Consider the following 25,750-nt stretch of genomic DNA (forward strand, 5'->3'; position numbering starts at 1 on the left):
TCAATCTGTTCGCTTTAACACACTAACCGTCTCACCGCTCAAGTGGAAGCCACCAACACTGCACTCCTGGACTCACGAGTCTCCCAAGTGGCCCTAAAGCCGCTCTCCCCTACTTGAGACAAATGGGATTGTGTCACTCCCGCGCTTTTAGGACTCTTTTCAAACCCACTCTTCTTAGAAGAAACTCCCAGTTCTTCACCTGGTGAAGGTCTTTGCCGTCAAACTGTCAGCTCAGGAAGGGCAGGACACGCCCTCTCCCCTTGGCCCCACCCTCTGGCAGAGCATCAGCATGGGAGGACCTGCTGAGCTACACCAGCCTGTATTCTAAACCTGGTCTTGATTTCTTAGCAAACTGCTTCACTTATCCATACAAATCCAAGGTAGATTAGAAAGATTTTAGATGTTGAGCTAGAATATTGATTTGGGGATTTTGCACTAGCAACCTGCAAGTACATGTTCTAATGATTCTGTCTTCTAAAAACCACACCCAGATTTAAGTAGTACTTGTGGAATGTCTTCGGAGTAAAAGGGACTGTACTTTTACAGACTTTATATTTTATAACATGAACAAACCGGACAGGGTCACAAATGGAACTGCCTCACAAGTGACAGAAGACAGGTGAGAGGCATATAGCAACAAGTCACAAAGATGGTAAGAGAAACGTTGATTCTCCAAACCCCCAAAAAATTTTTGAAAGAACCGAAAACTCTGAATTTTGAAAGTAAAACACTATCATATAAAGAAATAAAATAAATAATCCTCTTCATCAGTGTTTCAAGATCTGACTGCAGAATTTTTAGCAGGCCATACTGAATCCTAGCACAGAAAAATCAGATGGACTAGTGGTGAGTAATTTCCAGGGAAACGGCAGCAATTCCTCCACTTGTAAGAGGACACACACTCAATTGTCGAAGGTGATTTTAAACCACATTCTGGAGAAATTCAGAAGATTCAGGCACCGATTCTAGATGGTGATGACACGGAAGGACGGGTTGGATGCATGCTTCTAACTGAGTCACCGGCATTCTTACACTGCAGGGGGAAACGGAGGCTCTCAGTTATGAGCAGAGATGTTCCTGTCATGTCTCCCAGGCCGTGCCTCGGGGACTCAGTGCCCTGCAGCAGCCTGGCCCCAGGCGAGGACCCGCAGCGTGGCCCACTCAACCAGGAGGGGCACTGTGCTTGAGAAAGCCCATCCCCGATGGGAGAAAGAGGGGCTGGTGGGGTTGTGTGTACCTATAAATGATCATAGAAATACACCTGCATACATTCATTTGATACAATTAATATTAGCAGGCTATTTAACAAAATTTCAATTGTCAGTGTTAATTTTACCATTCCTTTCCTCTTGTCCCCTGCACTCTGAGACAGGCTTAGGCTCTCTCACACCTGCAGCTCTGATGCAATATTTGTGAAGTCATTTTACTTTGCTGCAAGTGTCCTCGCTCCCCGTGTCGCTGTGACTGTCGTCTCTTAACAGAGTCAAATGTCTTCCTGGATCTCTCCCTGATTTCCCTGCTCCTGCTTCTCAGATCCTGAGATAAAGAACAAGTGAAGACACATGACTAGAAAAGGCACTGTGGACTTGACCAAAGTCCTCAGTGACCCCCTAGGTGAGTGCTGCCCACCCCTTACCTTCGATTCTCAACGTTCTGCCCAGGGTGACATCCAGACAGGAAAGAGTCTTGGGCCCAATTAAAAGCTGTGAGGCTTGGGTGCAGGGAAAGGTGCAGGAGCTGGTTCTGGAGCCGGGCCCCTCCCCACCTCTGCTACTCTCTCTCCCGTGGTCCTGCCCCCAAGCCCCCAGGCTCCCTGATCTTCTGTCCTCTTCTACACTACTCCAAGCCCTTTTCCCCTTCCTTTATTCCCTGATTATCCCCAGCTGTAGTGATTTTTTCATCACAGCATCTAAAAAATTTTCCTACAGCTGAAAAAGAAGTCTCCAGAGGTCAATACCCACATGGTGGTTCCTGAAGAGAGCCCCTGGTTAGGGGGACCCTCACCAACACTCACAGGGCATCAGACATGTTGCAGGGTCGACCACCCCCAACAAGAGTTTGCTGTGACCCCTATGCCCGCACAGCATCCCTGTTCACAAAACTGTAGTTGGGCCACTTATCCATTATTAAGAAGCAAAAGTAAAAAAATTGCTCATGTTTCTTACTAAAATTATCTATGAGGTGGAAAAAGAAATTGTAATAGAAAAGAACAAATTTGACTCCATGTTAGATGTGTTCATTTGGCTTTAAACCTGTACCCTGTTTTCTAGGCTAAGACTTGTTATCTCTGCACCTTTTGTAAAAGAAAGTTGCCTTTAGCCTGAAATATCCAGGAGGGCCTATTCTGCGGGCTCTGATCTTTAAGGATGTTAGCTCTTCTACACTTATGTAGAGATGGCAAGTTGCAAAATAAAAATAAACTTTGTTTTTTTTGAGGTTTTACAGGGGCGCCATGATTTGACCCACATGGACACCTGCAAGAACAAAGGATTCCAAGGAAATCAATTCGTACAGCAAGAAGTTTGCAACAACCAACCACACCCCCACCACTTTTTAGTATAAAAGGAGACTGAATTCTGACTTGGGGAAGAGAGTTCTCCTGGATATCAGTATGCCATCTTCTGAGTCTGCCAGCTTTTCAAATAAAGTCACTACTCCTTACTCCAAAAGCTCATCTCCTGATTTATTGGCCTGTCATGCAGCAAGCAGAACGAGTTTGGACTTGGTAAATAAATGACTGCATTAGAGGTAGTATGTCTCCACTGTTTCCTCATTTCCAGTATGTCACAACCAATCAATTTTATATGCTGTTTAAGAACACGACCAAAAAACCTATTATTCGGAATTGATTCCATGGAAATAAAATTATTTCTACTCCTTCAAAACTTTGTTCTTTTCTATTTTATTTTGTTTTGCTTATTGAAAAGAAAATAAAAGTCAAATCATTTTATTTCACGTATTTTTTATAGCTACATATTGTAAATACTACAAAGATATTTAAATTGCAATAAAAATTGTTCATATATTAGTATAAAGATATATACACAATCAAAGCAGAGTAGGAAAGGAGTGGATATTTACTAAAAATCCACTGCACATCCAGTCTTTTACAAGCATATTCTGGAATATAAGCTCTATTATCCAGGGGTCCACCACCCCCATTCTCACTGCCGAGTCCCATAGTAATCAACCTCCAAAGCACCAGCATAGAACCACGCGATCACTATTTTAGGTATAAATGAGGGAATTAGCTCATTCAATTCTAAAACTGAAACCTTAAAATAAATACTGAACTTATTTACAAACAAAGAAAATTGGACACAAAAAAGTACAGTTTCTCCCCCAAGTCACAAAGATAATTACTGGTAAAGGCAATATTTGAACTCATCTGCCTGATTCTAAAAACTAAGGTGGAAATCCCCTTCGACTGTGGAGGTCCAGCAGCACAGCCTATCACCCTATCTTTGTTCAGATCTAGCATTAGACAGCCTGAGACAGCACCCCATTCCTATGGAACTCGAGGGCAAACGATAACAATAAGGATTTTATATTCAGTAGTTTCTTGGTCTCATTTATATAAAGTGTCAGCAGGTCAGCAGAAAACTCTGGGAAATATGAGTGGGTCCAGAGCTTTTTGCTGATAAGAAACAATCTATCAGGACAGAGTGACCTTCCCATGAGAGGCCTCCTGGACATAAACTAAAGGCAGCTGAGCAATGAAAACTAGCAAGACCATGGAACTCAAGCAAGAAAGATCCCTGCCATCCCCCACCCAGTTGCCTTTTCACCCACATGGACAAGATGGCAGAAGACCCAGGTTCTTGTCCAAGTTACACCATCATGGATTCTCACCCATAAAAAGTTATGACTCTATGCTGTCTTAAGCCCTTTCCAACTCAAATATGATGACACCAATATCTCAGCAGAATGTCTATGTCTTCACTTTCTCTCTTCTATTAGGATACTATATCTATGGCCAAAAAGCAGAAATCCAATTAAAAACACCATGCACGAAGGCTGGTGAAAGTCTGCGTAAGAGACTTTGTTCTCACGCTCAGTGAATGAAAACTCAGAAAAAGTGTTCCTTCACCCTCTGCAAGTGGGAGGTAGCCTGATTGTGTGTGTGTTTTTGTGCACGCGTGTGTGTGTGTAAATCAAATACAATGCATTCTGGGATGTGTACAGATTTTTTTTATGTTACTGTCATTTCATGAGGATGAGCCAACCTTTAAAGTAACTTGAATCTAGTGTTCTGAGAGAGTCCCAGGATCTTTTGATGGAGGAGGGGAAAGGGGAAAGGAAAGGAGGAAAGAAGTAAATGAAGCAAAGGAGTAAGAATACTACTAGGGAAAGGCAAGACTTTAATTTTGTTCCTACTTGCATCACACACAAATTAGGGACTGGCTTTCCCCCATGTCTCATCAAGCACTGAGTTGCAGAAGAAGAGGCGACAGCCCATTTCTCACTGAGATTGTGACTGTACATGGCATCTTATAGACACAAATTATTTACCCTGATCAAACACTCTAGCAGCAGGCCGTAATTCTCCTGTTTTGAGAGACAAGAAAACAGGAGTTCAAAGAGGATGTATAACTTGAGAAAAGTCAGAGGACCAGTAAACTAAAGAGGATGAATTCAAACTCAGATCTGAATGGAGAGTCTGATCTTCCCACTCCCAGGGCTGGAAAATCCTTAACAGACAGGCTTCCCAGCTCCCTGCATTGTTCCTGGCACCAAGCATTTCCCATGGCGATGGTATCCTGTTCTCACAGACACAGTGCTCTGTGCAGCCAATAACCTCCACTCGACCTTGATCATATATCTGCCTCACTCACCAGGCTTCTCCATACAGGCAGGAAAGCTGGCTTTCAAGTGCGTACAAAGCCACCCCTGTTCTTACCTGGGCTCTTCAGCGGCTTTTCCAGCATAAAGGCAGCCATGAAAGTGCTCACAGTTTGTACATGAGCCACACTACCTCTCTCCATCTGTCTCCCCACCTATACTACTTAGCTATGACCATTTTGAGAATCTTGGAAACAAATTTTTAAAAACAGAAAAGAAACTATTCTGTAACAAGTACTTAATACTTACAATTTTAAATGACAAGTTACAAAGTGAGTATTTACAAATTGAATCTGCCTTCCTAGGTGTCAGTTTTAACAGTTAAAAAATATAATAGCAAAAAATTCTCACTTACAAAATTAACAAAACCTTCAACAATAATCTGGAATAAACTCAAAAACAATGCCCATGTTGTACATGGAGAAACACAGGACTGTACTGAGGGGTAAAGTAAGAAGTGTGAATGCAGAGACATCAACATATTGTATGGAGGAAAGCAGTTTTGTAAAGATGAACGTTCTCCTAAGAATAATTCAAAACTTACTAAAAATTCCCATGACAGCTCTTATCTGTTTTTTTTTAACTTGAACAAAATATTTTGGAACTCTTCAGGAATAATAAACTCATAATACTAGACAAGAAAATTGGGGATGGAAAAAAGAATAAAAAAAAATCGCACTGTCAGATATTAAATAAATTTTTACAATATGTAAGATATAGCACTGGAGTAAGAAAGTAAGACTGACAGAAATAAACCATGAGCTCAAAAAGAGACTCTAGTGTACATAAATATTTTGTACAGTTGGGATTTCAAATCAAAGAGCAAAGTATGAATTCAATAATTGTCTTGGGACAATCAGAGAATCACCTGGAAAAAACAAATTCTATTCCAGTCATAATGACCACAAGAAAAATTACAGATAGTGATGTAAATATTAGAAAGTACTAATAACAGCAAATACAAATCTTTGCTTATAGTAATTCAACTTCTCCTCACTATAAAAAGTAGTATTATCATCTCCATCATAGAGATTAAAAAATCCTACAGAGGAGATATATACCATTATAAGAAAATATTTCTAAGAATACTATCAAGGATAAAACCCAAAAAGAAGACATTTACTGTCTTAAGATTATTTTCGGCCACAACAAAAATAAACCTACTGAACAAAATGAAAGGCAAGAAATGACAAGAAAAAGCTCTGTGATACATGTTAATGAAGACAAGGGGTTAATGTTCATAACATACAAAGAGCTGTCACAAAGCAACAAGAAGCTCCCTCACTTAAATGTGTGCAAAAGACAAAAGGGATCATTCACCTTTTAAAAGTCAGATGGCTAATGAGTGAAAAATGCTCAATACCTCACTGGTCATCAAGTGCAAACTAAAACAATGAAAAAGCAATTTTGCTCATCATATTGGCAAATGTTTTTAAAAAATATTCTAGGTAGTGTCCATCTTTGAGAGAACAAACTGAGCGATCTTTTTGGAGGATGACGTGTCAATGGATATGTAAACTCTGAAAAATGTGTGTACACACAGACTGAACTCCATTTTAGGAATAGTTTCGCTTAGAAAAAAAATCAGTTCAAAAAGATGTACTCATCAGAGCATTTACACAGCACTGTTTACAATGGTGGGAAGAAAAGCTGAAGTGAAATCATATCCAGCGATAGAGAATTGGTTACATAAGTTATTCTACATCTTTTCATTCCCCGCAGGAGAAGGAATTTCTAGAGTCACTTGAAAGGAGCCTGTGATGTATGTAATTGTCACATCCAGGGACTAAATTTCCAGAAACCTTAACTAAAGGAATACTCATACAAGATCACAGGAATGTTTGTACAAGAAGGACGCCAGTCAAACACCCTTTCTGACAGTGGAAAATGGAGAAAACTTAAGTATCCACCATCAAGACAATGATGCGGTAAATGAAGGCGAGCTGTGGGCACTAAGGGGCAGGCGTTTTGGCGTGGTCCAAGGCCTTGTCCACAGTACTCTCCCACCAAAGGTGTCCTTACACAAGAGACCAAATCTACTGCACATCAGGAGACCCCTCTACTCTATCTGAAAGGACCGGGTGAGTCTGGAGTGGGAGGACGTCTATGATATACACCTCAGTGAATAAACCGAGCTGCACAAAACATATAGTATGGCCTTATTTTTCAATAAAGCATATATACACACACATATACATAGATTTCTCATATACATGTATGTATGTATGTGTATATATATATGACAGGCATAAAGGTCATGAAATATATACACCACATTGTCAGCAGTTTTTACTCTCAGGAAAAAAAGGGGAAGGGATGTAGGGGCCTTTCGGTACCACCACAGTTCTCTTTTCAGTATTTCAGTTAAATATACTTGGAATTTAAAAGGTTATTTAAGTCCGAAGTAAAATGGACGTTGCCTCCACAAGACAGAATGCTATACTGGTCATTAAAAATCATGCCAGGGGAGAGAGAATACTGTAGAAAAAAGTGTAATAAGCCGAATGAAAAATGGAGGTCTCCACAAAGTAAACAGGCACAGAGTGCTCGCTCGTTTTTATGACAGACGTAATACACACTGATGAAAAGAACAGAAAATAGATGTTAAAGTGTTAATTATTATCTCTGAGTAGTGGGACCAGGATAGACCCTTTTGTCCCTTTTTTTAAGACTTATTATATTAAATACACATTATTTTTCATCTGAAAAAAGCATTTTTAGATGTCTAGTACCACACATTGAAAAAATACACGAGTACTTACAGAAATAACTAGGAGACACGGCAGCAGCGTCACACAGTGTAGAACGGGCGATCCTGAATAACACTGCGCAGTTACATAAGGACCCACAAAGTGAGAGCACCTGCTGTCACAGGGCGTGTCCCCCTTCTATTTGTCAGTTGTGTCTTCAGGGCTGAGGCAGTTCTGAGCACGGCCAGTGTCAGTGCTGGTGTCTGGATAGATGCCACTGGAGGTGAGGGCACCTGCAAGCCGAGAGGAAGAACAGAAATTATCCTCTGCTTTTTCTGTCTTGTTTCTTTGTTACTTTTGAAGAGAGGTGTAAATAAGATAAACTAAATCTTCCCTACTAAAATTTCAGTAATGAAACCGTTTTTAAAGTGTTCACAACTTATATTCTGCCTATAACTGTCTTTTCAACAAAGCATCATATTTCTTAAATGTTAATTAACTCAGTTAATTAACTACCTGTTGAAACCTATTAAAGAACATGAAATGCACTATGTAAAATCACCACGCCTGCAGTGACTGGCACAGCTGTCTTGATATCAGTGCAGTCAGCCCCCACCATCCCGCGGCCCTGAGCTCCTGATGCTGCTAAGAGAGCACGCTGCCACCTCAGATGGAGAGAAACGGTGAAAGCGTTTTCTGAAATCTACAGCACTGACAAAACATAACTGACAAATCCCAGGCTCCTTTGAGGCTGTCATTTTCTGTTTCTGGCCAACCCCCATCAATGAGCAGAACCACCCCATTCCCGAGCCATGGGACTCACGTGGGAAGCAGTTTTGGAGAAATTTCCAGGTATAGAATGTAAAAAACTATACATAGATCTCTGAAAAAAGAAAAGATGCAATACTCTGATTTTGGAAGAAACTCAAAATATTCTCCTAAGCCTTAGTAGCTGGAAAGGCTGGGCATCTCCTAAGCCACTTATTTATTTCACAGCCAGTGAGCATCTCCCACAAACCCTGTTTCCCTGTGTCTGCTGGGAGCCTCAGGCACACTGTTGTTGTCGATCTTATAAGTCACAGGGCTGAGGCGTGTGTCTCACGCCTGCATCTCCCACACAGGCTCGCCTCCTAGCCTCACTTTCTGAACTTGGCCCCATTTCCTCACCTGTTTATTTGGTATCTGTTCTTCTGTAAGCTGCCTGAAATGCTTTTTGGAACATGTCAGAAGAATCAGTGGGTAGAGAAATGGACAGATGGACAGGAGAGAGTTGGGGAGACAGAGTGACTCCAAGAAAAGGGGAACAAAGAAAATTTCCTCTGCAGAACCCTCTTCTAGTCAGGGAAGAAAACCACCACGGAGAAGTGTGAAGAGGCAGGTGGCTTAGGACTGTTTCCTGGATTCCATGAAATGTCACACCAAGAGATGAGAGGGTAGAACTATAAATAATAAAAGAAAAAAGCATGCATGCTTGAAAAATATATCTACAATATGTACTTTCTAAAGAATAGATTCAAATCAGCACGGCCCAATAACACAATCCTTGGGTATTTACAGAAGTGAGAATCCCATCTCCAAACCACAAGGCATCCCTTCGGAGCACTAAGAGTCTACACGGGACGGTCATAAAGTTGTCACCGCAAAAGCGATGCTATCCTGCCCTTACGAGGAATGAGCAGCTATGCTCGGGCTGCCCACGCGTGCCATTTGCACCCTACAGCATCTCTAAGGGGGAGGGACGCCTAGCGAGCCCCATCTCTGCAGGACAGAAAACAAGTCCAGGAGAGGCTAAGCCGACCTACCAGTTCTCCATCTCACAGGACTGGTCACTCCAGAGCAGGACTCGAACTCGGACCCACGTTTGTAACCGCAGTACTACCGTGATTTGTGTGCTTTTTGTGTGTATAATACATTTGTGTCCGGCATGAAAGGATATTTAACAAATGTTCGGTTGTCTTGTCTATCTCATTAGCTCACAATCTTTATATTTTTGAATTGTACTCTTTTCCCCTGGAGAAAGGAACGGAAAGAGCAGTGGTCAGAATGATCTGGGGCTCCATTCTTTATCTGTTACCTCATCTCATCCAAGTCCCCAACCAGGAAGAAGGAGCAAATGTTCTCTTCATCTTTAAAGAGAGAGCTCCACTGATGGTGACTTACTCAACTCCAAAACCAAGTCTGGGGGAAGGGCACAGATAGCAACCAGAGAAGTATCACCCGTAGGAAGGAGAAAAGAGATCAGGGGAGGGCTCAGGGGGTCAGCCTGATTTAATTTCAATGGATAATATAATACCACAGACTAAAAATACTAGCATGCAGTGAATTTGCTGTTTCTTGACATCTAGCAAGTTTTCATAGCCCGCATGAAACATTATCGTGAACTAGTGAAAGGAAGAGTCCACACTCAGGGAAAATCAATGCCACAGGCAGGCTGAAACCCAGGTTGGAGGAAAGGAAGAGAAAAGGCATAGTTAAGAAGAGGGGAAAGTCTGGGAAAAAGACATCATCACAAGGACTCTCCAGCATCATCCAGCAATCATATAATCATTCATTCAAGAGAGAGTTACTTAGGTCCTATTTTGTGCAAGATTTTACACAGGGCAAAGCAAGAGTGCAGCGTCCATGGTGGCAGCAAGTGGCGGGGCTATAATACAATTCTAATCCTAGTACCTTGCACAATTGTACTCAGTATAAAGGCAAAAAAATAAGGTAAAATAATACTATGTAAACTCTACGCATGGTTGAAAAAAATTAAAGAAGACCTAAATACCTGGACAGACACACCACGCACATTCCTGGATCAGATGACAGCGCTCTTGGGATGGCAGTGCTCCCCAGAGCGATCTGTATACTCAACGTGGTCTCGATCACAATCCCAGCGGGCTCCTCTGCAGTAACTGACTAGCTGCTGCTACTATTCATATGGGAATTTGAGGGACTCAGTAACCAAAACGTACTTGAAAAAGAAGAAAAACATGAGAGGACTTGTAATTCTCAATTTCAAACCTTACAACTGTATCTCCAGGTGAGATTAGAGGCCATTTTTAAGTTATTACTGGGTTTATCCTTATTTTCAAAATTCTGTACAATGAATATACCTGTTAGAATAAGAAAAATAAAAAGTAAGATATCTTGTAAAACATGCACAGTGATTCATTCATTAGGAAAAAAATTATTTTAACTATAAAGAGGTAAACAAATATCTAGTGAAAAAGGACTACTTAAAAACAAGTGTGCATTTATAATTTTCATAAATTGAAAACTGAAAAGCACAAAAACATCAAGTTTCTAGGGAGACTAGTGAAACATATTAATAGTTATTTTCAAAAATTCTAATTGAACAATGAAAACTCAAGAAAGGGAAAATTGTGATTGACACCCAAGTGCAAACACATGGAGAGCAAAGGCCTAGAAATCACAGTTCCTTTAAATCTGCTTCTAACTCAATAGGAGAGGAAATTCCTCACTTAGGGGACAGTGGAATCCCATACATAAGACAGGATACACAGTACAAACTGCAGTAGTATCGGGAGTGAATTTCTTAGAATTCTAATGTTACAACATTGCTGAAAAACTATAAAAACACTGACAGACAGATTAAAACACACAGTCATATATATTATATTGAAACATATGTAGTCTGCTCCCATGTTTCATAGAAATACAAACATATTTGTTCATTTATAGGCACTGATTACTTTATCCCACATAGAATATTTCAACTAAAACAAAAAATCAATAATACACTCCTCTTGACAAATCTACTTGATAAGTTACTCTGCTATGTAACCATAATGTGTTTAAGATAGATCTAAAATTAGTGAAAAATCTTTGTATGGTTTCTTGAATTGTTCTCAAAATTCCAAGCTTAATTTTCAAATAGATCTGAGCAGTATTTCTATATTATCTTTTCCCTTGTGAAATGAACAACACAGTCTGTTGTCAAAATTCTGTCCTTACAATGATTCACGAGCACCATTTCCTAACAAAACTGCTGAACAGCAAGGCACTATCCAGACACTGTGACCAAATAAATGAAACACAAGGAAGACAGTGACCCTAACCTGGAGGGCTTATAATCTGTGTCAACAGCGGGTTTTTATTTGATTGGTTTGATTGGGTAGCAAAATAAAATCAATCAAGTACTTTCTGCTTTTAGCATTCTGTAAGTCATGACTGTTTTTAGTGTCATGAGAAGGAAAGACTTAAGCATGACTTGATTAGGTCAACTAGCAACAATCATCACTGGAGAGTGAGTAATAAAGAAGTTAACTCATAGAAATGCTTCTGCCTACATGAGACCTAAAATAAATCTATACTGATATCCGAAAGGAAAATGAGGAGATGAGGTCCCCAATGAGAAAACAAACAAGGAATCAAAAAAGGAAAGACGTTTTCATTAACGATTCCAGGCAGTAGTGGAGCATGGTGGTGAGGATCACAGATGTTTGGGACGAACATGAGTGCCTGAACTCCCACAGCACTGGGTAGCTGTGAAACTGATATTTCAGAGAAATTTTCTGCATCTCAGTCTTCTATCCATACACTGGGGACAACAACCGCACCCATCTCCTAGAACGGTCCTACGAATTAAGTTATTTTATATATAAAATTTTAAATAAAATACCTCAGATTTTAAATAATACCCCAAAAGCACAAGGAACAAAGAAAACAGAGATAAATTGGAGTTCATCAAAATTTAAAACTTTGCTTCAAAGGGCACCATCCAGAAAGTGAAAAAACAACACACAGAAGAAATTTTTTTCAAATCATTTATCTGATAAGGAATTTGTATCTATAAAAAAAAAAGTACCTCCTACAAATCAACAATAAAAAGGCAACTCAATTAAAAGGTGAATAAAGGATCTGAAATGGTATTTTTCAAGGAAAATATACAAATGGCCAATAAGCACAATGAAACGATGTTCAATATCATTAGCTGTAAGGGAAATCAAGTCAAACCCACTAGGAGAAACCGCTTCACACTCACAACAATAGGTTATAATAAAAAAAAGAGTAACAAGCACTAATAAGGACACAGAGGAAGCGGAGCGCGCAGCCCTTGCTGGTGAGGACGTAACACAGCGTGGCCACTTTGGAAAACAGCCTGGCAGGTCCTCAGAGAGTTGAACATTTGGTTTCTGAATGACCCAGCAACTCTGCTGTCTGGGCACAAACGTAAGAGAACTGAAAACAAATGTCCACATAAAAACTCCTACAGGAATATTCATGGCGACACTACTCATCACAGCCAAAAAGCAGAAACAACACAATTGCCTATCACCTGATGAATGGGTAAACAGTGGGGCCCAGCCATACAGTGGAATATTAGTCAGCAATAGCAAAGCATAGAGTACTGACCCAGGCCACAACGTGGACAAACTTTGATAACGTTACTCAGTGTGAAATAAGTCAGTCACAATAGACGGTTCCACCTACATGAAGTGACTCGATTTAAATGAAATGTCCAGCACAGGCAAATCCACAGAGAGAGAAGAGTGGCTCCTTGGGGCTGGGGGAGGATGGGGAAGATGGGAATGACTGCTTATGCATACGGGGCTTCCTGTTGGGGGAATGAAAATATTCTAAGATTAAATGGGATGCACAATTCTGGGCATAGAGTAAAAACGACTGTATATTTAAATGGGTGAATTGTATTAAAACTGGTAAGAAAAAAAGCAACTCGGGCCAGTACCTTCCCTAGTAAATGCAAATTGCTAACTTTTATTAGAGGAAGAAGAAACTGCCCTCAGCATGAAAGTAGGAGATCAGCAAATGTGAGTTAACCAAAATTGGACAAGAGCATTTCACTTGAAACAGTTGCTGAGTGTACACGAAATATTCAGAAATAGGAAAATCAGTTTCACATCAGGAAGAAGCATTCTGCTTCAAATGCAGATCAAGGATTCAGCAAGCCCAGCTGCTACAAATGACCAGAGAAGAAACCTGGTTCTTAAAACAAGCACCAGAGCCAACAAGGAAATGGTGGTGAGGAAAGCAGGCGGCCGAATATCTGGAACAGTTTGCTACAAATAATTTCTCCACTGAAAATTTAAAAATAAAATGAAAGTGATAAAATGCTCTGTTGACCTCACGTGAATGGGCTTCCTTCGGTGCTCGACTGTTCTGTAACCCCGATTGAGAGACTCAGGAGAATCAGCATGTCTCCTGGGAGTCCCCAAAGGACTGCCCACCAGCACGCTGACCACCATCACATCTGCCAGGGTTGAATTGCAGAGAAGAGACCAACTTCTGAAAGGCACAGGAAATGTTGACAAGGGAAGAAAAGGCTGCAGTCAGTCCTGGGACAGAGGCCCTCTGAGCAGAGGCCAGAAGGCTGCAGGTGAACTGCAGTGGCCGTGGGACAGGAAGCGACCATGGGGGAGCATATCTCAATTCTCTCCTCTCTCTCCATCGGGTAGGAGTGGTAAACCTGCATCCTTCTCACCTGGAACTGTGGGTTGGCTGGCAGAAGTCTTACCGACATGGAATGATTATTCAAGTCTCTGTGGAAAAAGTCAATAAATCGAGAGGGAGTAGGGAGCCAACTCCACAAGCCTCTCAATTGCACCCTTATTTATTGTGTATAATCAAAGGAAAAATTCATTAAAAATTGTGTGATAGTAATAGGAACTTCGGGAAAGACAGTATGAAGCAGAGATTGTAGAATACACAATGAGTACAAAGGATTAGTGTATCTTTAGGGAAGTAATGGGGTGAGGGGAACAAGATACATTTTTAGACATGTGAATTACAAAGCAGACCACCAGACCAGCCAGGTCCTTGTTCTGTGGATAATAGACTATCTAACAGCACACAAGCTCAGCGTTTATACCTGAGGGCCTCGGTCCTTGCTTTGCAACCAGCAGAGTGCTATCTAAAACCTCAACTATGCAAGCAAAGCATTGTCTCTGCTTTTTAATGCAAGGAGACTGGAGTGAGGATGTACAGGCACTTGCTTGTAAAGCAGTTTTTAAGCATATATTTTTCTTCTTAAAGTTCACAGGCGGCTGGAGTGTGTTACAATTTGTTAAACCAATCATGGGCTCCCACATGGAACCATTATGGAGGACACCCTAAGATGACAAATCCTGCCTCTGGGTCTTTTCCTGCCATCTTCAGCCACTCTAGCAGGGTCTAGGTACATCCGTGAATAACGATCCTACAGAACTACCCACACTCTTAACTCCTGGTGCTTGAAACTTAATTTTAGCTCTACACAACTTACCGTAGAAAAGTTTCAGAAATAAAAGGTATAATATTCCTTTTATATCTCATCATATTACTGATTTTTCTGATTGCTCTAAGTTGCTTCTACTTGGTAAAGCAGATAATTCTGCAGGTGAATTCAGTAATTTCCATTGGGCATATCTGGCCATTTTGTGCTCTCTAACTTCTATTGGTCAAATACCGATACACTTAATTGATTTCTTTGTTTATCAATTTCAGCCGGGAGGAGAGGGAGTGTCACTCTTTTCCTCAGCCCACCCTCAACACTTTTCTCATCAACTCAGGCCTCCTGAAAACAAAACAAAGGATTTGTTTCCCTTCTACTCTTTCCACAAAACCAACAGGAAACATCAGCCTGGAGAAAGAATTCAACACAAATGTTAAAACAAAAATCTATAAACCTGGAGCAACTCCATCTCCGAATCATGATACACAATGACATGAGAGTAAGTGTGTCAGGCACAAAGCATGCGTGAGCCTGACCACCTGATTTCTATTCTTCAAAGGAAGGAAGGTTTTCATATTTTTTATTATCATTCTTTGTCATTGTTTCTGAATATGCCAAAAAATAGTTTATGAAAGAATTATGCACTGCAATAACAGGTTACTATTGTATCAATTATAGAAGGCATTCAGAGGGGATAGGAAAAGCCACCTCTGTAAAAAATGCAAAATTTCTTCCCCTGTTAAGAACACGTATACAAAATGCAACAGAGAATTCAAATTCTTGTGGAGAGGTGCAAAAGCCACAGAACCAAAGCAAAGTCAACAGAATGAGTTAATTCAGAATTCACTGGACAAACATGCTCAATGTATTCAAATAATTTTAAAGGCACACTGCAAACCATTCACTTTATGATCTGCAGGCTAGAGGAAGCATTTCCTGCTTTAACAGACAACAGAAATCAATAGGGTGCCCCAACAAACAAGGACCAAAGAACAATCAGGTTTTTAACAGCTCTGATAAATCAGCATGTTCTAAAGATCAAAATCCAGAAATTTTAAACATTCATTCACACCACAATGAAACAAGCACTTAAAAAAAAAAAAAAACAAAGAAACTAAGCAAATAGATCATGTACATAGAACAATGAGGACTTCATGTACCGCTGGAAGAACAGGCTATAGCCTTTTACTTGAAAAATAAAACTACTTTTAATGATAACTGCTAAAACACATTTCATCATTCATGTTGCCTTGAAAAATCTGAGGCACTTGTATCTGATCAGAAAAGCAATTCTGGGTAATAGTCGGTTACAATTCAGTGCCAGTTTGCTTTAGAAGAAAAGAGAAAAAAAAGCTACTGTTTCTCATATCCTGCACAAAGTGTGAAGTGCCTCCCTCCTTCTTTCTCCTCCCGTTTTCTGAGCTCATGCTCCCCAACCCTTCTGAAACAAGTATGAGAAACTCTTATTCCCACCAATATGCAAAATGACAAAAGAATATCAATTTATTTGTGTAAATATATGCCTATACCTTGAACTGTAGGAGAAAGGTATCAGAAGTCCATATGAAACTTATTTCTAGATTCCTGAAATCACACACACAAACGTTCACACAGACACAGACACATACCCCCTGGATTACTGGGCACTTCACAAGTTTAGGAATTCCAACTTCTAGAAGATAACTTTGTAGTTAGTTTAAAATACAAATCTGTCAGCTTTTGAAAGCCTTGATCATCTGCTAAACCATCCAAATATCAAAGAGATCCAATTAGCTTTCTCTGTAGAATGTAATTTCACTTGATGGCAAAACAGACCCTAAGAAGTACTGGATCAAAGATTCGTGTTTATCACTACCTATGATCGTTTTTAAGCACATTAACAGATTCAGAAATGTATGTCTCAACAACATTTATTCTTATTGAAAAAGCATACGTGTTCAACTCTCTATACAGTGACTAGGTCCCATGATGGTGTTTAAGAGCTATTTTGCGCATTGAAATATTTATTTTCAAGTGCAGACAAGGAGGGTGTGTATTACTCAGTTGTAGAGCACCTGCTTAGCATGAACAATGTCCTGGATTCAGTCCCCAGTACCTCCAAAAAATAAATAAAAATAAGTGCATATTTAAAAATAAGAATAAAGTTATATAAAAAAAAGCAGACTAAAAAGCACTGCAATCTATATGCTACAATTATACTAAAAAAAAAGTGTTTCTTTCAAATATTGACTATATGCCAATCACAGAGACTATCACAAATCACACCTGAACCATCACGTGTGATTCTCAACAACCCTAAGTAGACACGGATGAGAAACCCGGCACTGAGGATGAGGAGACGGAGCTCGGAAGATCCGGGGACTCTGACCGTCCTGCTCCCCGTGACACCACGTCAACCCAGGGCAAGCTCTGACAGACCTGCTCTGAGGGGACACCCAGCTGCATGGAACCTTGGGGCATTGGGGAGTCCCAGAAAACACTAAAAATTGTTCAGTGAAAAACCAGCTCAAATATATTACACTTTGCCACATCCTTTAAAAAGGGAAAATGACTGAGACCTTTTTGATGCCTCCGTGTCCTTTCTGCCATCATCAATTATTTGCCCTCTCAGGGTGACCAGTGAAGAACTGGACCCCATATGAAATGCACTCAGATGGAAGAGCTTTTAAAGTTATTTTAAGAAGTTTGTAAGACCCTGTCTATGCCTCACACAGGTGGTCATCCATCACTTCTCACCGGTGTGGACGTACCACCTGAAATCACTCCTTTCTGCTTTTTAAAATCCCTTCATCTAATCCAGGCTTTTCAACAGCAAAGAAGCACCTCAACCACAGACACTGGATAGCTTTTCACCAAACGGACTCGAACAGCCCATTGTACTATCTGGAAACCCTTTTCTTCTATTAAAACCACTTCCAGGTACTTCATCATTTTCTGATTGGTGGACTTGGCCTCTGACTGGCCTACTCAGAGAGCTCCCAGCCTCACATGCGGGGGTGGGAGAGGACCCTGCTGTTGGGGGAAATCAGTGAGGAAGGCGAACATACTCCCTCCAGGTCTGCAAGGGTAGAATTGCCACAACGTGCTCAGAAATTATACCGTCATCACCCCTGGGCTCCCATGGACTTGTTTCACATTAACCAAACTCATGACACACTGATGAAAGAAAACCAGAAACTTAACTTATTAATGTAACAGAAGACGTGAAACTATGAACCAGACTGAAATATCAGAGTTCAACCATGAGTACATTTTCTCAATGGCCTAATCACGGGGAGGCAGTCACATGGCAAGCATGGACAGAAACAGAGCAGGAAGGGTTTCTAGATTAACTCAATGGACTAAATTTCTGTTATAAGAACTGATCTACTGCCTGGAAAACAAATAACGCCAATCACGATTCACTCTCTGTGGACAGTGGCCAATACATGACTATGAGCATCTGTGTAACTCTCTTTTCCCTGTCCTTTCTGGGCTAAAATATGCACAGAGGTACAAAGATTCAGGGATGCAGATAACACTAAACACCCAAAGCCCATCTCTGGGAGCCTCAAACCAGTAAGCCAGGGTTTAGATACCAGCTCTGCCACTTACTATTTCTGTGATTTTGGCCAACTTACCCTCTGTGTGCCTCAATTTCCACACTGTAAAACTGGGATAACAATCAAACCTTCCTTACTCGCTTGTTGAGAAGATTGAAGGATTCATTTCTGTAAAACTCTCAGAAAAGAATGTAGCACATTTTGGGTGTTCAACAAATGTCAACTTAATATCAAAGTGATTTACAAGTCTCCCTTCTAATCATCTTATGTGTTTCCTGGCTAGTATAAGTCCCAAAGAAAATCCTTATTACTCCTTTTATAAACTCTTGGGGAGGACCCTTCTCTTCCATCCCACCACCTGTTTAAACCGAGGGAGGGAATGCCTCCTAACCACTCCTCTGTGCCATGGAGAGTGCTTCTCCATTCACACCCCTGGCCCCTGGCCAACAGCTAGCCCTCGTCACACTAACAGAGTGAGGTGTGAGTCCGGGGAGACAAGCAGGGCATTTGAAACCCTTCCTTTCCCTTCAGTGTTGATCACCATTGGGAAGCACTTGGGATGCTCGGCTTCATGACAGGACAGCTTTGTGCATGAACGGGCAGGTCCTCTCAAGGGAAGGCTCGCTATGTCACAGAGCTACATGGGACAGGGTGAGTCTCTAATTCTGGGACACAGTATCATGACACGCATTTTCCCACAGCCCTGAAGTTCATGGAGAACGTGGCTTCATCAGTAACAAATAAGACATTTATCGCCTGCCTACTCTTTTGTGTCATCTCTCAGTTGGCTGCTGGAGACAACATGTGTATAAGTATTGGATCCCTTTAAGCCCCAAAATATATGAAGTAACAAAGAATTCTGTGGCTTAACGTTGGTTCAGGGCGACTGTGTAACAGTTCTGACTCTGCTGATGCTTAATTATGGGTATAGGAACTAAGGAACCTCCTCAAATATCTTTCAGCATAAAACCAGCTTTTCTTATTTTCCTGTTTCTTAGTAATTGCCAAAGACTCTCAAATGATGGCTTCACACAAAAAAGCAGCTAAAGTTTATGAGCCCTCTTGACATACCCACTGTGGTAAACACTTTACATAATTTCTAATTCTCACAATTCTACAAAGCAGATATGAATGTCCCCATCTCACAGACAAGGGAAAAACTCAGAGCAAACTGACTCAGGCTCACGTTGCTCAGTGGCAGCACGTGCACGCAAACCCAACTCAAAAATCTACACCCCTTCGTATATGTACCAAACCTCCTACCACCAATTAACACACAGCGGCGGAGTCAATACTCAGGGAACTCAATACACTTTTCAGCTTTAAGGTGCTCCAGAGGCCGCTTCTAGCTGTTTTATAAAATCCCGGCTCACTGACTTCTAACACTGGAAGAAAAGACCGATTTTGCCATTGTTTGCACAGCAAGTCTGAAATGTTCACAGCGAGATGACAGAATAAGTCTAAGACATAAGCAGAATAATTTTTCCAGGTAGACAGACATAATGGACATTGTGCTATTCTGAAGCACTAAGCAATGGAATCAAAACAAAATAACATTTGTTAAGCCTTCTTTTGCAAAAGGAATATTAAGACTGTTAGAATTTGCAACAGCGCCACCTATGGCTAAAATGACCTTCCAGGTTGCCGGGAAAGATGCAACACAAAAATTGCCTGTAGGATCAGAAAAGAGAATCAGATAACTAAAAGCTTATGTAGCACATACTGCACTTTGCTTCGGGGGAAGGGAAGGGTATTCAGTATTTAATCTGATATTGCTAATACTCCTGAATATAAACAAAAGACATAGGTTCATGGAAACTCATCTTAGAAGAGGAAAGAATCCAGTCCAGCCACTTCATTTTACAGGAGGGGAAACTGAGACATGGGTTCTGTCCTGCAATCGGCAGCAAAGCTCTCCCAGGCCTCATGTCTTGCACTGTAGCATAAACCAACAGATCTGTACTAGGCCTATATTCATAAAAGTCACGTTTGTATTTTTCCAACAGTAGGTTATCTAAGTATCTTGCAAAATAATTCTCAAAGAGCCAGGATATCATACAAGATTGATGAAATACAAAAACATTTATTTACATAATAAAACAGCGTGAGCTTTATTCTATTAAAAAAGTGACTTGTTAAATCAATGTTTTGATATTTTAAACCTGTTAAGAGTGCAGGAAAAAAAATCAAAATTTTGCTTAATCACAAAAGAGAGAAGCTTATTCCCTGAAAATGATCAATGTGGATTTTACTAAACTTAATGAATCTGGTCAGAATTCCACGAATTTAAATGTCTGTGTGGATGGTTACACGGCAACATGAATTCTGAGTTGTAACAATACATATTCTGTGTAAATAATATTCAAGGTCGTCTGATTAAGGCAATTTAACTAGTCCCTGTCTCACTAGTATGATACAGATTTCATTAAAACTTCATACTACACTAAAAAAAAAAAAAAGAATCCTTGTTACTTTAAACCATATTCAAATATATCATATATATAAATATTATAAATATTGAATATGCATCAGAAATAAGCGACACTCTTTAGTATTCAGAGTTGATCCTTCTAAAATATCTGTCATTCTGACAGCACATTTTTATTAAGCACCTCTTGGGTTCTTTGTATACAAGGCGTCTAACTCTCACAGTCAGACAAGTTAAACGATATTACTCAAATTTCACAAATAAGGAAATGTACTTAAGCCATGAAAACAACTTACATATTCACCATCAGGAAAGAAAAGAGTAAAGATTTTACTTATAATATTCACTGACAATCTTGTCTTCCATATTAAGACTACATAAAACCAATTCAGTCTTTGTAAGTATTTCTGTCAATAAGGGCCACTAGAGAAAAACAAGTAACATCATTAACAGTGGTTGGACTTTCAAAGCCCACTTCTCTTTGGCACTATAATTGTTTTTAATGTTTTGTTTTTTGTGCTAACAGACCACTAAATTAAAAAAATTAACTTTTTAAGTAATTACCTGAGAATTAAACATTTGTGAAAATGTACAATTTTAATTTATGACACTCTGTCTCACATTCTCACTGGTGTCTCTCCTTTGAAGTCCTCATAAGGCTGAGATCACTAAAATCGGCCATTTATGGAGTCACAGAAGTTCAGGTAGCCACTCAACGGGAGGCTGATTAGAGGAGCAATTAAGAATGCATCCTGTGCAGCCTGGGTTCCAGCACCGAGCTAGCCACGGCCAGCTGGGTGTGATTTAGGACAAGCTGCTCCATCTCTCAATCCCTCAGCTGCAAAAAAGGAGACACTGATACCTACCCTCAAACACCTGCTATGAAGTAAAACATGAGGAAAGCATTTTAGTGTTAGGTAGGTGTCCACTCAGAGCGAGTTTGGTCATTATGATGATGAGGATGGCTGTTAATAAATTAAGCTAGACCAAAAAGGAGAAATCACCTTAAAGGAGAAACATTTTAATTCAATCAGCATTTCCTTTTGGATGGATTGCAGAATGTTCTATTGATGTTTTTAATAAACCAAGTTTTGTCCATTAATTATAGATTTACAGGTTCATGGACAAGTCTCCAGAAAAAGAATTAGAGGCCTCTAACCTCTGAATACTAAGAAAGTAAATTAAAAAAAAATCATTTGGGAGATTATACCTCATTTGGGAGAGTATGTGCTTAGCATGCATGAGGCCCTCAGTTCAGTCCCCATAAACTCCATTTAAAAACTTTCTTTTTTAAGAAATGGAGAATTAAAGCAAAAAGATGGAGGAATACAGAATATTTTAGAGACTCATCTCAGATTTAAGATGGGGAGAAAACATCCATTTCTCAGAGGAAATCTTGAGAACTATGTAAACAGTATCTGAGATGTCTAGTCTTCTAACATTATTCATGAATTCATATTACCAAGTCTTAAAACTACCTGATAACCCACAGAGGTGATACTGATCGTAACACCTGCCAACACGGATTGAGCTCCCGCTAGGACTGCTCTGTTCTGACATCTCTGCTCCTGAGGCCTGACCAGGCTGACAGCACTAAATTCGGTCATTCATGAGCATCTCGTGTAAGTCCTCCATGTGTGCTTCTAACTCTCCCCTCACCAGCCCCTCTGAGGGAAGCACTGTTATCATCATCCCCACCTGCAGATAAGGCCACTGAGGCACAGAGACTAAACCCTTTCCAGGTAACATTGGCATTAAAGGACGTCTGTATTTCTGCTGTTTTGCTTTTGACAAAGTAATCTGAGATAACAATTCAAGGGAGACTGTTAAATAGTCAAGTCTGTCAGGTCTTCACCTCAAAGAGCAGATACTATAAATTCCTGATGTAGGATGAGGCTGCCGCCACAAACTGACTCAGCTTGAAATTAATATCCAAGGTGAAGCAGCGGATTCACGTAAATATTCACGACTGTCAACTCCGCTCACGGGTCTGGGCCCTTCACTGCCTGAACGGGGGTGAAATCCCCACCCGTGTCAGGGAGGGACTCGCAGCTCTTCCGGGACTCACCCAGGATTCACGGGCTGTTTCCCCCCACAGGCTGTCCTCAACGATTAAAAAGCTCTCAAGATTTTTACACCATGCAAAACTGAAAGACATTTCTGCAGATGGAGCACTTTCTCAGGCTTAAACCTTTTTTGCCTACACTCAGCAAGGGGCAAAAAAAAAAAAAGAAACATGACTCTACAAAGTCTCTGACCCTCACCACTCACGGGAGTAGAACGGCCACAGCAGCAGATGAGACTTCTCATTGCACGATGAGAACAAAATAAAGCCGCCCCAACAACAGGCACTCCCAGAGACAGAGCTCAGCAGTCTTCTGCACACTCACAGTTGTGCAGCCCTCACCACCATCTATTTCCTGAACACTTCATCACCCCAGAAGAAACCTCCTGTCACTAACAGTCACTCCCTAATCCCCCTCCACCCAGCCCCTTTCAACCATCACCTGCTCTCTGCCTCTGCATGTGCCTTTTCTGGGCATTTCAGATCACTGAAATCAACAATATGTGGCCGTTTGTGTCTGCTTCCTTTCACTTAAAATGCTGTTTTCAAGGCTTGTCCATTTTGAAGTGGTATCAGCATCTCTCTCTCTCTTTTTTTTTTTTTTTGAAACCGTTAAAGTTTATTAGAAGGTAGTAAGTACTATCAAAAAGAGTACGGTGGAGCATAAGTGATTGGGTTTCAAAGGGAAAAGTGCGGGTTGAACAGTCAGGGAGGAGTTCCCAGAACAGGTGGCCTTTTTCATTTTCCTCTTTATTTGTTTTTTCTTTTTTATTCACTCTTACATGTGAATAATGTTCCACAACATGGAGTTACTACATTCTGTTCTTCCATTCAGCAGCTATTTTTGGACGAAGTCCAGTAGAATGAGTGTAAGAAGTGACTATCATGGATGGCATTTAAGCAAAGGGCAAGACGTGCTTTCAAAAAACAAGCCAACAAACAGAGGCACAAGGAAATTCAGTGCGTTTCTGAGCAAAGAGCATGCTTGCTTCGGCAGGACTACCGTGCAGGGCTGGGGCGGATACTGGCAAGAATCACGGTGAGGGAGTCACCTGAGAAAACTCCCCACTGCAAGCAGCTCAGCCAATTCTCCCTCACCCTGTATTGTTAGAGCCATGTTTCTAGGTTACTCTTATTTCAAGTAATAGTACTTTAACTGCACATCTGATCATCTGCCTCAGACCACATTACCTAGAAGCCACAGAAAATCATTCACTGACCGGAGCAGCTCCAGGACATAACGGTGATGGATCAGGGAGTCCAGCAGCATTCCAGCCTGCAGGCACAAACCCCACATGTGCCCTGGTGATGTCCGGAAAATAAAATGCATGGAAATATCTCATTGCTGGTACACGACATCTGCCCTCAAATTGCCCCAAAATCATGCTGGCAAAGCACTACTCAAACTTTTCACTCCAAAAAAAAAAAAAAAATGCTAAGAAGGCAAATTTAGGCCCTTCCATTAAAAACCAGCAACCATCACTGCCAGTATCTGAGCTGGAATTCTCCTGACTTCAAAAACCACCGCGCAGTTACTTTTCAAACGTGAAAGTCATATATGTATTCCACGTAGATGATATTACAGTAGGATTTTTCTTTTCAAAATTTCCAGTTGCAACATTAGCACAAGAAAGTTTATGTTTCAGCTTTAAAAAAATCAATTATCCTCCACTTTCTTAATTTTGAACCTATTATTATTTTATAAAGGGAGCTATGCTGCATATTATAAACCAACTGTTTGGTTTCTGCAAATAAGACCTTTATGACCTCACTATTTCAGAGCAAACTTTAATGATGTTTTGAGAGGTGGGGCCTGGGGCGCTCACTAACAGCTTTTTAAATACTGACAAGTATGTGCTCTTAAGTAATGCAAAGGCTCTAACTCCACACTAGCTCAGAAAGCAAAGAAACTGCACCAAAGACTTACTTTAACATTTTAATATATTCCTATTGTTTTGAATATTAAAGTTCTTAAAAGATATGATTTTTTTGAGAAAGCCAACAGCTGTATTAAATTTCCTCTCACCAAGAAAGCAATCTTTATCAAGAATAAAAACCCCTATAGAAATTGAAATGACGGGATGTTTCTAGCTAAGTGAACATGCAGATCAGAACACAAACCTAAATCCTATCAGATCTCACTCGAACGAGCTCAACAAAGTCCTGGGCTACCCTGGAACTTAGCTCTTCTTTTCCAAAAGTTGGCTGAGCTAAGATCATCACACAAGGCAGGGAAGGAAAGAAGAGGAAAGTCCACCTGGCAGCCTCCATCTGTTTACTTCCAGCCAAAAGTCGCCTCTAGGGTCGCCCTGCTAACAAGCCCTCCCCATAAGGAAATCCGGCATCCACACTGCCCCTGCCGTCCCCAAGCAGTCCCGACGCCTCTCTCCCAGCCTGTGAATGTTCTTCTAATGACCCCCCCTGTTGGTGGCACCCTTCCCCTCTTCCCTGCTACACACACACACACACGCAGAGCCACAGCAGTCTTCCCAAATCACAAATTTGATTACATCACCCCCACTTCAAACCCTTCAGAGGCTCCCTGGTGGAATTCTAGCCCCACCCCAGACACTGCTTGCCCAGCCTCACCTCAGTACACAGGTCCCCAGTGACCTCAGGGGCCCCCTGACTTGCTCCTACTCCCCACTTGTCTCCAGGCTCATTTTGACTGTTTCCCAAGGAAGCCTTCCCTCCTTCCAACTACCACAATTTGTTCCTCTATTCCTAGAACATTCTAGGCTAAGTCAACTTCTGACAATGCTAAGCTCACAAGAAGCAAATACATTTTGCTTACTAATGTGGGTCCACCCTCTCTCCCCTAGACACACAGAAGTGCACGTGTTATGAATAAATGAATGACGGGGTGGGTCTCAAAGGGACAGACATACCTACTCTCACCCGTCCCTACCCTTGTGTCTGTAGAATATCAGAAGAAAAACCAGAATTACCTTTACTGAGGGTCACTTTCTGATGACACCCTTCACTGACTACTGTGTCAGTTCTAGT

General features: G+C 40.8%; 1 protein-coding gene across 2 annotated transcripts in view; it reads right to left on the minus strand.

Moving 5' to 3' along the window:
• The window catches only part of LOC135320768 (uncharacterized), a 135,280-nt gene that overhangs the window by 24,249 nt on the left and 85,281 nt on the right, over positions 1-25,750 (minus strand). For both annotated transcript variants that reach the window (XM_064483852.1, XM_064483858.1), the window contains 4 exons: positions 10,303-10,488; positions 9,335-9,542; positions 8,356-8,415; positions 7,605-7,825 (listed from right to left, as the gene is read on the minus strand). The gene's annotated coding sequence lies outside the window, so the exon portion shown is untranslated. The remainder of the gene's footprint in view (positions 1-7,604; positions 7,826-8,355; positions 8,416-9,334; positions 9,543-10,302; positions 10,489-25,750) is intronic.

Source organism: Camelus dromedarius, unplaced genomic scaffold (assembly GCF_036321535.1).
Source record: "Camelus dromedarius isolate mCamDro1 unplaced genomic scaffold, mCamDro1.pat HAP1_SCAFFOLD_27, whole genome shotgun sequence".
Taxonomy (NCBI): domain Eukaryota; kingdom Metazoa; phylum Chordata; class Mammalia; order Artiodactyla; family Camelidae; genus Camelus; species Camelus dromedarius.